Here is a 15,235-nt window from a genome sequence, read left to right on the forward strand (position 1 = left end):
AATTATCCAAGTGGAAGGGCAAAAGAAGGGTAAGAGAAGAAAATAACTGACAGCAGATCATTGTCCCAAGTTAGAGAATAAAAAAACATAATCTATAACTTCCAAGTTAAAGAGAAACCAATATAATACGTCCCACTTAATTTAGGTACATGCAAAATATTTACTTGGCTTTTCCCTAGTTAATGATCCAAAATAAATGAACATTTATAAGAAAAGTTATGTGATTGAAATTGCTTCAACTTGAACACTAATTGTGATCAGCCCTTTTATTCTCACTTTGTACTTGGAAAATTGTCCCTAAGTTGATGATTTTGTGGCTGATTAGATTCAGAGTTAGGGGCTTCTACTTGTACAATTAGCCCAGAATAGTTTAAAGCAGTTTTCCACCCAAGATATCCAACTAACATTGTCTGAATCTGTACTTTGAACACACACTCACACCTGAGCACATTATTTGAAATTATAATTCAGCTTTCCTTGGCACATTCTACTTTGTGCCTTTGTCTTCTTTGCATATGCCTTTTGAGTTCATAGTTGCTCTATTTCCATTTCTTCTATACAAACTGCTCAGAACATTGTTCAACTACCACTTCTTATTTGTACAGGCCCAGTCTGTGTATGAAGGTTCTTTGTCCATGTTAAGCAATAGGATAATACTAACTCTCTGAGAAGAAAAGTTCCACAATATAACCCTATGCCCACATTAAAGGATGTAGAATTTAAAGCATTTTGAGACAGTGATATTAGAATTAAAAGGCTCCTTAGGGACATTTTCCTGGAGTTCATCAGTTTACCCAGGAGAAATATAAATATCCACAAAATTTGGAGCTAATTAGTAAGTATCCGAATTAACATTAGATCCTAGATGTTGTGTTAATACAAGTCAAGATTGTATTATTGTTAAATCAGAATCCTTCAATCCTTGACAATGTGTATGAGAAAGTGAAAGAAAGACATTAAATCAGAATATCTTATCTTTTTAGTCATTTAATCCTAGTGGTGAGAGTAATGTCTGAATTTTTCCATTCATTAAAAGCTTGAAGTTTATAAGAACATTTTCCTACATAAAAGAATTTGTGTCAGGTTTGTTCACACAGCATGGAGATATACCTAACAAGAATTAGATTTCAATAGTGTATATGGAAGTTATGATTTGTCAATGGCTACTGAGGCATTTTCTGTTCTAAAGAGGAATCAATTCCAGGAGTCTTCAGTCACATCAGTAAAGCTGTATGTTTAACCTAATACTTGGTTTTACTTGTCCTACATTTATAATGAGTAGGCTGATAAGATATCCAAACATATCTAAATATTTTTCAATAAAATCCCAAACTGATATGGATAGATGGGTCACTAATTGGAACTGTAGCACCAATTAGGCTTGTTTGTGCTGTAGTTCAATCTATAATCTCCTGGCTAAATAAAGTTTTCAAAAATATTCACAGAATATCACTAAGAAAAGTTCATGATATTTATATCTGTGTAACATTTCTAAGGTCAGGATTTAAGCATTTGTTCCCAACATTTAGAATCAATAGGATCTGTTAAATTAATGGATCCAGAATTTTATGTATTCACATTCATATCTCAACATTTTATCAATATGACTTTCACCAAAACACTGTTCTTATTGAATTTGTCTATGTCCATTTACTTTTCAAATCCAAATAGTAGATTTCCTTCAATATCTTCCTGAAAATTCATTCCTTCCCTTTCTTCTATAAATCTGTGTTTGTTACTTTTTTGTTTCCTTATTTATCGCTTTCCTCCAATCTTGTCCACACTGGTACTCACATTGTTCACACATTCATCAGAACTTTCCTTTCCCTCTTCCCTTTAATAATGTCCCTGATTTTATTATTATTTTTCATATTCATGGTCGTGAATATTTTGATGATGTCCAAACAGACCTATCTTTGCATCTCTTTAACATTAACCTTAGAACTATCAGTGAGTTTTTTTCTTCTAAATCCATCTTTTCCACCTGTAGTCCTTATCACCAAGAATGTAACTAACACAGTTAGGAGACAGAGATGTGGAAAAGCTTTAGATTTACTCTTACGCTACCTCGATCCATTAGATAAGATGAATGATCAAGATTTTCTCAGTTTCTGTCACTAATGTAATTTCTATGTACTCCTTTTTATGCCCCTGACACCAGCCTATTGCAAATACTCATCACCAGTCACTCAGTCCTAAAACAATTGTTTACAAAGTATGCATTTTCCCCCACAGTCTTTTTTATATTGGTCCTCTCCATCACCAAATGACTCTCCTTGTAAGCACACAGAGTGAAGAACTCAGACAAAAATTCTACTACATTATTTACTCACAGCATTGACTATTGGTCTTACATTTCTCATCTGTAAATGGATATAATCTACCAGAAATATTGAAGAATATATTTGTTGACCTCTAGAGCAAGGCAAAAGAAAGTAAACAGTCATTACTTTTCCTGCCTTAGCTTACAAATAAGGAAAGTGTCAAATTCAGTTTGTTGGTATAAAGTCAGAAATAGTTTCATGCAGAAATAAAAATAAATTTTAAGTCCTGCAGCTTGTGTCCTTTTATGGTAACTGCAGATATGTAAGTATTATTATGTAAAATTTGTCATGTATTTACAGCTGTAATGAAGAACATACTCTTAATATATCATTGGAAAAGTATCTATCTGAGAATGTTATTTGAATTAATCACACTAAGTTGAAATCTAGATCGTAGCCAATCAAAATATGGAAATAAATGATTTTATTTATAAGCAAATAATACCACCAAGAACAGTGAGTATGCCTTAGAAAGACTGTTGGAATAACATTAGGGTTTTTACTGTCTCTACCTGTTTATTTGATTGATTTCTTGATATTGAAACTCTCCTCTTTTTATTCTGGTTTTGTTTTGTTTTGTTTTGTTTTTGGTTCGTCATGGGGCCTGGACTCTGGGCCTGGCACTGTCCCTCAGCTCTTCAGCTCAAGGCAAACGCTCTACCACTTGAGCTTTTTCTGCTTATGTGGTGCTGAGGAATCAAACCCAGAGCCTCATGTAGGCAAGGCCAGCACTCTGCCACTGAGCCACCTTCCCAGCCTTCCTCTTGTTATTGTTATTTTATGTAATCCAACGCTGTTAATAACTATGCATTCAACGTGGGAAATTTAGCTTCAAAGTTATGTAAAGTTTTTTTTTTTCCTTTTCAATCACAACATCGTCATTATCAGGGTACACTGTGGTCATCATTCTCTCCACCCAAATTATTATTAGCATCATAAGTGCTAATTATTGAACGTCGGATATGTGTCTATGATTTTACTATTATTTGTCTTTAGATTAATAATTTTAATGTTACCACTGAGCATGCATCCATATTGAAATTTTGAACAAATAAACAAAAACCCCTAAACCATATCAGGTAGCTTGACTATGTGCCTATAACAAATTATGGAATAGATTTTTTGAAGAATTGCAAATTCCTAATCAGTATGAATTAACTTCCTCTCTCTCCTGAACTACAAACAAATATTTAAGAGTTTGGGCAGAACCTTTTCAAGTAATATACTGTAAATGTTACTACAATGTGTATATCTAAAATTCCCTTGAAAGTAATAAACTCTACTTTATATTGAAATCTTAGTTATTTCATTCTAGGAAACTTTTAGAAAAATTGACTGTACCTTTGAAATGAAAAATGTCAAAAATAGTAACATAAAAGTTTTAGAGGGAGTCTGTCATATATATATATATATATATATATATATACATACATATATATATGTAAATGTTATGTGTAGAATAGTACATATTTAGAGATTATTTGTCATCAGAAATATATACATATATCTAAATTTATTTGCAGAATGATATACATAATAGTGAAACAAACATCTTAAAACATAATTAAAATTAAAAAAAAAAAAACTTCATGAAACCAAGTTCCGGTAACTCACCCTTATAATACAAGGTATTGTGGGTGCTGAGATATTAGAATTGTTTTCGAAACTAGCCCAGACAGAAAAGTACTTGTTAGATTCTTATCTCCAATTAACCAGTAAAAACAGGAATTAGCTCTTTTCCTCAAGTTGTAGAGTGCTGTCTTTTAGCATAAAAAGGCTTAGGGACAATGCCCAGGCCTTGCAAACAACACCCACAACGAATTGTATCACATTAATTTCACAAAAGCATCTTTTAACTGCTGTGAACATTTCTTAGAAACATGAATACACACCCCTGGAAAATGTTAAGTTAAAATGTATAGAATATTTACATCTATGTTAAAGACATAACTATTTAGATTGTTTAAGGTATTTAGGTAATGATTAGAATTTAAGAATAATGATAGGTAGGTCATATATTGGGACTGGTTTTTTATTCTATTTTACAATAGTAATAAAATTATATTTATAATGATTATATAAAATTATTGTTGCTTGCTACTTGAATTATCATAAGTGATAAATATTTTTAAATGATTTCCAAAGCAAAGGAGAATCAATTCTTTTGAAATTTCAAAACAATTAAGAAAATGATTTCAATGCTGCTTCACTCTAAGTCTATATTTGTTTTCTTGTTCTTATTTTCATATGTTAGTAGAAATTAAAATTCCAAAAATTTAATGGATATTGGCATTCAGGAACATCTTCACATACACTAATATTGGAGTTCCTTAAGTGGGATTGTTTTGTTTCATTTGTTACTGTCAAAAATATATCAAGATTATTGTGTATTTTGTTCTTTTCACTGCTTTTGGCTCTTATCTTGAGAACAGGTTTTTCCTATCAAGGTAGAGATAAGCAATTGGATTAAACAAGTAACATATGACTTTCATAAAATGCAAATGCATAGATTTGTGTCTACTATCATTTGCTAAAAGTTTCTTCCAGAAAAGTTTCTCAATTACTTAGAAGTTTTTCCCCTCCCCCTCCATAAATTATACAGACATCAAATACAGTGAAAGCAGGGGTTATAGTGTGAGGGAGGGACATACAAAACAACAAAGAAATAATCATATAAATGTGTTAGAAACAATCGCATGAAAGCAAAAAAAAAAACATTTGAATACATAACTTAGGGTTCATTTCCCTACCATCACATTATCTGACCTTTTCTGCTTGGCTCAAATATATACTACATATTGCAAATGAGGGAAGCCATGGGAAAAATAGGGATACATGTGGACCTATTGCAACAATGAGATGTACCAGTCGTTATGTCAAAAAATGAACGTTACAACTTTTGTGGGGTGGGGGTAACGGGGAGGATTGGGTGGGGCGGCGGGGGAGGATGGGAAGGGATGGGAAGGGGAAACAAAGGAGGAGGCTATAATGCTTGATAAGAAATGTACTCATTATCTTGCCCATGTAATTGTAACCCCTCTGTAGAGTATTTTCCCAATAAAAAAATAAAAAATAAAATAAATTTCTCAGAAGTGATGCATAATTCCTAGGTATCCCACTTATCACATATACTTTTGGATTGAGTTATCTCTGTATAACCTCAAACGGAAAAATTACCCTCAAAATAAACAGAAATCACATCTTTGTTTTAAATGCAGCAGTTTACAAAGAGTTTTTAGCCAACACCAAAAACATCTTTTTAGCTGTTCTGCATTTTGTGTGAAGAAGTTTTAACAATAGTTTTTTTCCTGATATGCAATTCACTTACAATATATTATTTCCTTTTATTGTATACATATTAGTCCTTTGGAAGTGAATTGTACTTGCATAGGTTTCCAAAGCCTAATTTTCACAAACTTGCATTTCTTCAAATAGAAATGCTGTAAATTTTAGAACAGACATTAAAATAGATATAAAATTCAGTTACAGGAATTTGCCCAGCATACATCCTCTATAGTGTGTCTTTTCAAAATTTGTTTTTGGGGATCATTTCCAGGGTCTCACACATACTATTCAAGTTCACTGTCAATTAACTACATTCTGTGTCCAAAAATGTTTTTTACTTCTGTTTAATACATTCATAGAAGTGTAATGTCTGGATCCTATACAATTATCTTTCATCTTTTGAAGACTTAAAAACTTGTTTGCTAAAATGATTGCAGTATTATACAAATCGATCACTATGAGAAGTATATCAATTTATCCACAAATACATTACTATATTTTGCGTCCTTTTTTATATAATGGTCATACTAGTGAGTTTTCTTTTTATTATTTCTTAGACACTAAAGAGAATCTTATTTCATATGCTCCTCCTATTGACTATTAATTTACATATGTTACTTAAAGAAATATTCTATTCAGGAAAAAAATTTATATACAATTAGAAGACATAAAAATACTTAAGTTTAAGAATCATTGTAGCATTAACATTGTAGCATGAACAAATATATGCACTCTATCTGTTGGATATGCTTTCATTTCTCTTATAGTGTCCCTTGAATTATGAAAGGTTATCACTTGATATAATCCAGTTCTTGCTTTTCTTTAGTCATTAATGTTTTCCATATCAAAGGTTTAGAAACCTTTACTGATCAATATCATGAAATTTTACATTTATGTTTTATTGGTTTTTAAATCTCACATTTAGTTTGATAATCATTCTTTATAAGGTTTGAGGTAGGCCAGGTGCGGGTGGCTCACGCCTGTAATACTAGCTAGTGAGGAGGCTGAGATCTGAGGATCGTGGTTTAAAGCCAGCCCGGGCACGAAAGTCCATGAGACTCTTATCTCCAATAAACCACTAGAAAACAGAAAGTTTTGTTGTTGCTCAAGCGGTAGAGTGCTCACCTTGAGCTGAAGAGCACATGGACAGTGCCCAAGCCCAGAGTTCGAACCCCATGACTGACATACAAACAAACAAACAAAGTATTGAGGTAGTAGTCTAAGATCATTCTTGAAGTCTAGAGAGGCAATAGTGCCAATAAAACCAGTTAAGATTCTGTTTTTATTTCATAAAATCATAGCATCCTTTTAAAAATCTGTGGACCATAAAACTAAGAAATTATTTTTGACAAATCTGTTACCTTCTTCTATGTGTCTGTTCTTAAAGTAGAACTATGTTGTCTTCACTACTAAAAATGGTAATACTGTTCAAAGCTAGTATGAAGGCTCAAGCTACACCATTTTACAAGATTGCTCTGACTGACCTGTATTCCTTGAATTTACATACGAGATTATTGAGCAGGTGGACCAATATTCTACAGAGCTATCTAAATATATGATAGTCACTCATATTTTACAACTTGTGAAAATACAAACCCATGATATTATATATAGAAAATGTCTTTAGATACTGCTCAATGCAACTAAAATTAGTTTAGAAATGAGTTAAGATTTAGATAACAGTACAGCATAATCAAGCTGAATGATGACGACTTGAGATGTACTGCAGAAGAGAGTGTGAGAAGGAAGAATGGTGGACCACATAGGAGCTGTATGTCATTGGTATTGTTTCAAAAAACAGAAAGACTTCAAAAAAGAGGAGAAAAATAAAGTGTCCTGAATCTAGTTTCTTTTTAATCCACCTGATAGTTTGGACTGAAAGTCAGATAACATGGGAAAAAAATAGAAAATAAAGCATCATATAGATCTGTTACAATGTAAAGAAGTTGTAATAGGAATATAATTAATTTCTAAAAAAATCAGAGAAAGAATAACAATAGCAAGTGCTAATGTGGATAGAAGATGGATCACATTTTATCATGTAATTTTGAAAAAACATACTATGAATGAAAATTTAAAAGTCATAATTTAAAATACAATTTGTATTATAACTAGATAGTATAGCTCAGTGGTAAAACATTGGCCTAACATATGTGAAGCAATTGTGTGATCTCCCAAGCATTAGAAAGTACACACAAAGCACACATACACAAAAACCAAATAAACACACACACATCCCACATACACACATTTGTTATTATCATATTAAACAGAGGAAATTATCACAAATAGTAAAAGTATTTTAATATATGAAATCACAATATTGCTCATACTATTTAAAAGTTTAGTAGAAATAAAATAGTCACAAGATACTTGGAATCTTATAGGTTAAGTACATTGAAAATTCAGAAATAAAAGACATGAGAAATTTGCAAACAAGTTTTAAATAATAAACATTTTGAAATATGTGTCCTTTTATTTAGACAAAAGATTGATGTTACTGGTGTTTTAACTCAAGATTTAGAATATGATAACCAGGTGCTCTATATCTTGCTAGGGATGACTATATCTCTAATCATTTCACTCTGGAAATTTTATGATAAGGTCTCATAGTTTCTCAGTCTCTCCTGAATTACAAACCCTATTTATACTTACCATTGTAGTTAGAAAAATGGAAAGCACAAATCACTATGCCCAGCTCAAACATTTTTTTTAATTCAAGTAAAATATTTCCAAATAATGACCTTTTTAAATAAAGTATGTGCTTCTTGAAAATACACTATTTGTTAAATGGGCAAATATGTTTAGAACTAAAGAAAATAAATTTATTTAAATTCACCAACCATAGAAAATTTAAGAAAATAATTTTTAAATATTCACATGTTAACTATTTTGAAATCAAACTATATGTCTGAATAATTTACATGTGTTAAAATTATGCAAAACTAAATTAACTACTCCTACAACTCTGAAAAAAGAATTACCCTAAAGAAACAATAGAAAATAATTAAGTTCAAAATTTGAAATTTACAAAATAAAATGAAGTGTACTCTATAGTTGACTTAAGTACCTGTAAACCCTCTGTATATCAATTTTATAATAAAAAATGCATGAACAAAGAAAGAACAGTACCCATTGGTCAATAGCGACAGGAAAAACATCAGTAGGTTTTTTTTTTGAGTGTGCAAAAAAATCAGTGGAAGAGATAACAATGTTTCTTCCATAATAAATGTACTCATTACCTTACTTATGTAACTGTATCCCTTCTGTACATTACCTTTACAATAAAATTAAATTGAAATTAAAAATATACTAAATAACATACCAATTAAGATTTCGTAGAGAGCATGGGAGATGGCTCAGTGGTGGAGCGCTTGCCTTGCATGCTTGAGGCCCTGGGTTCGATTTTTCAGCAAACATAAACAGAAAAAAAGCTGGAAGTGGTGCTGTGGCTCAAGTGGTCAAGTGCTAGCCTTGAACTAGCCTTGAGGAACAGCAACCAGGCCCAGAGTTCAGGTTCCATGACAGGACCCCCCCTAAAACAAAACGTAATTACTAGAAGCCATTGGTTAAAACTTTTTAGAAAACTAACCTAAGTACCCAAGTAATATAATTTGATGATGCTATCTAAATACTTCAACTTCAGCAGAGAAGCCAAAAGTTTAAAAACTGTTACAAAGTAAAGTAATAAATCAGAATATATTACTATTAATAATAATCATACGATAAATTTATAGTGGTAGTCAAATTTGTAAGAAATGAGGCAATTTGCCATTCGTTTGCACTTAATAAGTGAGAAAGAATTTTCTAGGTCTTTTAAAATATATAATAAGTTTAATGAAGAAACAATTCTGTCACATCATATGATAATCAGAAGAAGCTGATATTAGAACAAAGAGCAGATTGTACTGTTTTGGATGTTAATGTATATACTTATTTTGGTTGTGGGAAATTGTCTTCAAATTGGGGAATTGTTTTTGTTAGACTGGTGTCATATCAGTGGTTAATTTTAGGATAGAGGTTCCCTTTCCTCAAGAACATGCACCTGATCTGTCTTTTTAGCCTTCCCATTTTCAATGGCATACGAGTTGCACACCAACTTGTCCTGCTTCCTACCTTGACTGGCTTGGATTCTGTAGTCCTTCCAATCTTAACCTGTGGATAGTGCAGGATGGTGGAAATGATCCAATGCACCCAGCTATAGATTGAGAAGGAAGTCCACTAAACTTTCTGTTCTCAAGCCTCCTCAGTAGTTAAGAGCTCAGATGGGAGCCCCTGGTACCAAGCAGTAAGAGTATTTCTTAAAGCAACTAGACATATCTATGACTTACGCATGTGAACACCTCAGGACAAGAATAAAAGAGCAGTGAAGCACAGAGGACAGGACCAATTTAAACTAGCTACTTGGAGGCTGAATAAGCTTAGCTAGCTACTCTGGAGGCTGAGATATGAAGACCACTATTCAAAGCCAGTCCAATCATGAAAATAAATGCGATTATCTCCAAAAAATACAGAAGTGGAACAATGGCTCAAGTGGTAAATCAATATCCTAGGTCACAGAAGCATAGAGATGATGAATGAATGAGCACTTGCACATGCGCGTGCGTGTATACATGTGCATGTGTACACAAACACACACACACACAAACATAAGTATTGCAATGCGAAGTTTTTTTTTTAACTTGCAGTACTCTATTTCCCTGTGTTAGTTTAAAAATTAACAAAATCAGCTAAGCACCTATTTACCTACAACTCCTCATGTTTCTCTAAAGTCAACTCTCTTTTTGGAAACATGATTTATTTGACCCAAATGTAAATTATTCAGGAGTTTGATTCTTCGCCCTCAATTCTGTAGAATTAGATGATTGTTTAGCTTCATCCTAGCAATATAATTTGAGAAATCCTACATCAAGCAACATATTTCTTTCACTAGAAGGGAAGCCTCTTTCAAACAATTAATAATAGGTTTTCCTTCTTCTTGCTAGCATCTGTAGTTTTATTATCTTCATATATTTCATGATCTGTCTGTGTATGACAAAGATTGCTGTGAAAATGAAAAGACCCTTCGCAGCACTTATCATTTATATACCATTCATAGAGATGAAGGTGTTTAAATATTACTCAAATTGCTTTGGAATAAATCATGTTCAGATTGACTATCGTGAAAAATAAGGATTGGTTTCTCAGCACATTAGGTAAGAACTTGATTGAAAGAAACCAGAAAAGTGAGGAACAACTCAACACATACATTCAAATGAAACAAAACAGCCCAAGAAAACAAATTAATTCAGTACTCAAAAACCTGCAGAAAATGACCTGACTTAAAAAAAAAAACATCAGCTATGACAAACTTATGAAAATTCTGACTACATTTGAGTCTACTCTTGTGAGGATAGAGGTTAAAGCCCAGACTGGACAGAAAGATCTTTACACAATGACACGTACCTGTTATTCTAAATTCCAGGAAGAATAACATAACGTGGACTGAGCCCAAGATCAGTATCTGAAAAATAATCAGGATAATTTAGGGCTGGAGACATGACAAAGTGGTAAGAACACCCATTTAGGGGGCACAAGACACTCAATTCAAACTCTAATATTATGGGTATTAAAGTAAAAAGCTATGATTTTAAATAAGTGGAATAATTGTAAGATTTGAGTATTTGAGTGGAAAAATGCATGAGAGAGATAGAATATACCCATGGTACAATGCTTTCAACTTAAGTGAAAATGTTTTGTGGTACTTCAGACAAAATAGAGTTACCTTGCAAATGAGCATGGTTGTGCATTTGGGTGATGGAATTACTTTACTTACACAGGTGTAAATTGAATAGATTTTATTTGGGTAGATTGTACTTCTTGAAATAAGAACCTGGATGATGTCCCTGAGATTTTTCTCGCAAAGCTACCATTTTACTACTTTGAGCCACAGTTCCAATTCTGATTTTCTTTTGGTTGTTTGGTGATAAGAGGCTCCTGGACATTCCTGCCCAGGATGGCTTCAAACCACGATAATCAGATCTCAGCCTCCCGAGCAACCAGGATGCCAGGCAATAGCCGCCGATATTTTTCATAATTTAGTAAATTGTACAGTTCTTGAAATTATTCATTATCATTATAACCTGTGTAATATATGTGTGTTTGTATATATCAATGCATACAGATAGAAATACTTTAACATATTTTTGTATCTACAGTAGATTTATGAAATCATCCATTATAAAATAAAATGGAAACTAAAATTAATAAGGAGCAAAACAAAGGAAATTATCACATGTCTTGTTGGTGAATGGAATACGAATTGCGAAAATCACTTTGGGAAAACCATCTCTACGTTAACAAAATGGATAAGAGCTATTAATTCCAATCCATCTATTTGCCCATATTGTGCAACCTCACACATGAGTGTCAAAATCAAACCACACTTTTAGCCTTTGTTTTTAACTCACCTGTTACAAATTATGGGTTAGATGAAGTAACCAAATAAAGATTATAATAATATTATGTGAGGCTATGAATTAGAGCTGAAAATGATTTTAAATGTGATAATAGCTAATTAAATTGCATACTTCTTACTTTTACTCTGTCATGTCCCTCATTCTCACATTAGGAAAATACATAGAAGGTTCTCACTAAATTATATGTACATTTATGATATAATGTATTGAAAGAATATGGGCACAGTGTGGTTTTAGTTTATTGAGACCTGTAGGGGGAAGTGTGTTTTTGAAGACTTGCAATACATTGGGATGAGGATGAAGGGAAGGATGTGCTTATTCTGGAAAACTGGCTACAGGATTGTTCCCATAATGGTAGTGATGAATTCTTCCAAAAGGTTACAGTAAAATCACTGTCACAACCATGTTCATTGCTCCACTATTCATCATAGCAAAGTTACGGAAACAGCCCAGATGCCCTTTGGAGGAGTGATGGTTGGAGAAAGTGTGGCACATATACACAATTGGATTGCACCTATCCATTTTGAAGACTATTACATTATTTGAAACGAAATGGATAGATCTAAAAATATATTAATGAGCTAAGTCAGAGCCAGACAAACAAAGAACCAATATGTCTCATATTTGGAAGCTAGAACTTTATACAAGTTTACACAAAAATATTAACCAAAGCATGATATTTGCAGAGGAGTATTTCAAAAGTGTATTTTCTTATAAAATTGAACTTTTAATCCAATAAAATATATGTCAGGAAACTATCACTTGGAAGGTGTGAGGGGAAGTCAAAAGGAAGGAATAAAGAGAGTTATGGAAGAAGAGAGTGAAAGTATATTATTCAATGCAGATAGTATGAAACTAGAAAAAATTAAAGTGGGGTGAGGTTTGAAAGGATGTGGAAAAGTTATATAAAGATCCATTATACTTAAAAAAACTGATTTGTTGAATGGAAATTCCATTGTCCAAGTATTTAAGATAATAAGAATATAATTAAAAACAATGGAGACATCTGATCTTAAATTCTATTTCCATCTCTTTTAAAAAATGAAATTGTTTGCTCTATAAAATGAACAGAGGGATGAATTTCTTGGCTAGCTAGATAATTGCACATCTGTCTCTTGCTCTCTCCCCTTTCATGGTTCTCATAGGTAATATGATTGCTTCATAATTATCCTAATTTATTTTGCTTTTATATTTTTGGTTGCATCATTTAACTTTCTGCTCAGCCATTTCCCAAATAATTTACATGGAAGGCATTATTTCCTATTTTCTCATTCCTAGAATAAGCTGCACATGAAGACACCACTGGTCCTCATTTTCAGTCTGTACCTTTGAATACGGAGGAAAATCTTTCCTCTGCTCTCTATCAATTCCCTACTCTCCAGTTAGAATAATTTAGAATAGTAAAAATGAATAAAGAGGAAATAAATAATAGTGAAAAAAACAGATGCCAAAAATTCACCGGATATTTCTGACCAGTTCATCGAATGTGAACTATTGGGGAAATACATGGACACCTCAAACTCACTGGCACTCAAAGTCTCTGGCTAGGCAATTCTGATGAAGATGATTAACAAGATGAAAAAGTGAGAAATGGTATCAATTGCAAGAGAAAAATGGAATAGGATCCAAGCAAATTTCTTCTTTGGACTGCTGAAAATAATCGCCTTACTACAGTGCAGAGACTACTTTCCAAAAAGGCCACTCATGTGAATACTAGTGATGACGATGAGTACACCCCTCTTCATTGAGAAGCATTCAGTGGACACTTAGATATTGTCCATTAGTTGGGGGCTCAAGGTAGATATTCATGTAATAATTGTGAATGGCTGGACACCCCTGCACAGTACTTATACATGGAATAATAACAGAGTGGCTTCTTTATTTCATCATGATGCAGATATCAATGGCCAGACTAAAGGCCTCTTGACCCCCTTGCATTTTGCTGCTGGGAATAGAAATAGCAAAGTTATGCTAGATCTCCTTCTGTTGAACCATTATATCAAACCAGGTCTGAAGCAAAACTTGGAAGAAACTTCATTTGATATTGCCAAAAGAATAAGTATGTATCACTACCTCTTTGATGTTGTGGAAAGCTGTACAATTTGTTCTCCTAAGTCCTAATGGTGTGGGTAAATTTCTTAAATTTCAAAATTGCCAGTTCATCCTATGTGTCCATACAAAATATTTTCACAATACAAAGCAACAGCAATATCTTACTTTAAACATTCATGAATTCCATGGTATTCTTCCAAGTGAATTGCCTGACTTTGATGTCAATATACATTCAAGTTGTTTGTATACATCTATAATTATTTCTGTAGCGTTTGTGATTTTTTAATAAGAAATAATTTTAACTTATCTGTTGAAATGGTAGTAGAGAAACTAAAGATATTTCTGGTGCTTGTCTGAAAAAAGTATATTTTAAAATATTTAGTATTCTGTTTGTATAATATCCATCATCTAGTTCATTCTCTCCTAGATATAATACTTTGAATTCGACATTGTTTTATAATATATAGGTTCATTAATGTGTCCTTTCAGATTGCATTCCATATAGAAAAGGTTTAAGATTCCTTTAATTCCTACGTCCTTATAGAATTTTATTTTTTTGGGATAAAATGAAAATGTTATTTAATTTCAAAACTTTTATAAAGGTTATGCAATGTAAAGGCCTTTATAAAAAGGTGAAGATTGAATGGTGTAAAACTAACTTTTATTCCTATGAATTACATGTATAATTACACTTGTATATTTGTAATCAACTGTTTAATAACTGTTTTTCATTTCTTCACAAATTTTCATATCATCCTTGTGCAAGAGCCATGTTAATCTCTGTATTGTAATTTGCGTAAATGTGCTGCTGAAGCATGTAGTGTCCTGTAAATTTAAGTAATTAATGATGCAATCTTAAGACAGGCATATATCCTTGGTTGCCTATTTGTAACAAGGAAACCTTATTGTTTCCTAAATTGCTATTCATCTTGTTTCTGTAAAATTCTGTTTATGATGGAAAAAACTTACATTGATAGGTCTACCTGTATACATATTTAAAAAAAATTTTCCCTTCCCCTCCACAAATTATACCAACATCAAATACAGTGAAAACAGGGGTTATACCATGGGGGAGGGACATACAAAGTAACAAAGAAATAATCTTATAAATATGTT

General features: G+C 32.4%; 1 pseudogene; it reads right to left on the reverse strand.

The window, feature by feature from the left end:
- Window positions 1-14,836: 14,836 nt before the first annotated feature.
- LOC138837119 (U6 spliceosomal RNA) lies at window positions 14,837-14,936 on the reverse strand (annotated as a pseudogene).
- Between the last annotated feature and the right edge of the window lie 299 nt (window positions 14,937-15,235).

The sequence above is a fragment of the Dipodomys merriami genome, unplaced genomic scaffold (assembly GCF_024711535.1).
Source record: "Dipodomys merriami isolate MVZ:Mamm:240054 unplaced genomic scaffold, mDipMer1.0.p SCAF_262, whole genome shotgun sequence".
NCBI lineage: Eukaryota > Metazoa > Chordata > Mammalia > Rodentia > Heteromyidae > Dipodomys > Dipodomys merriami.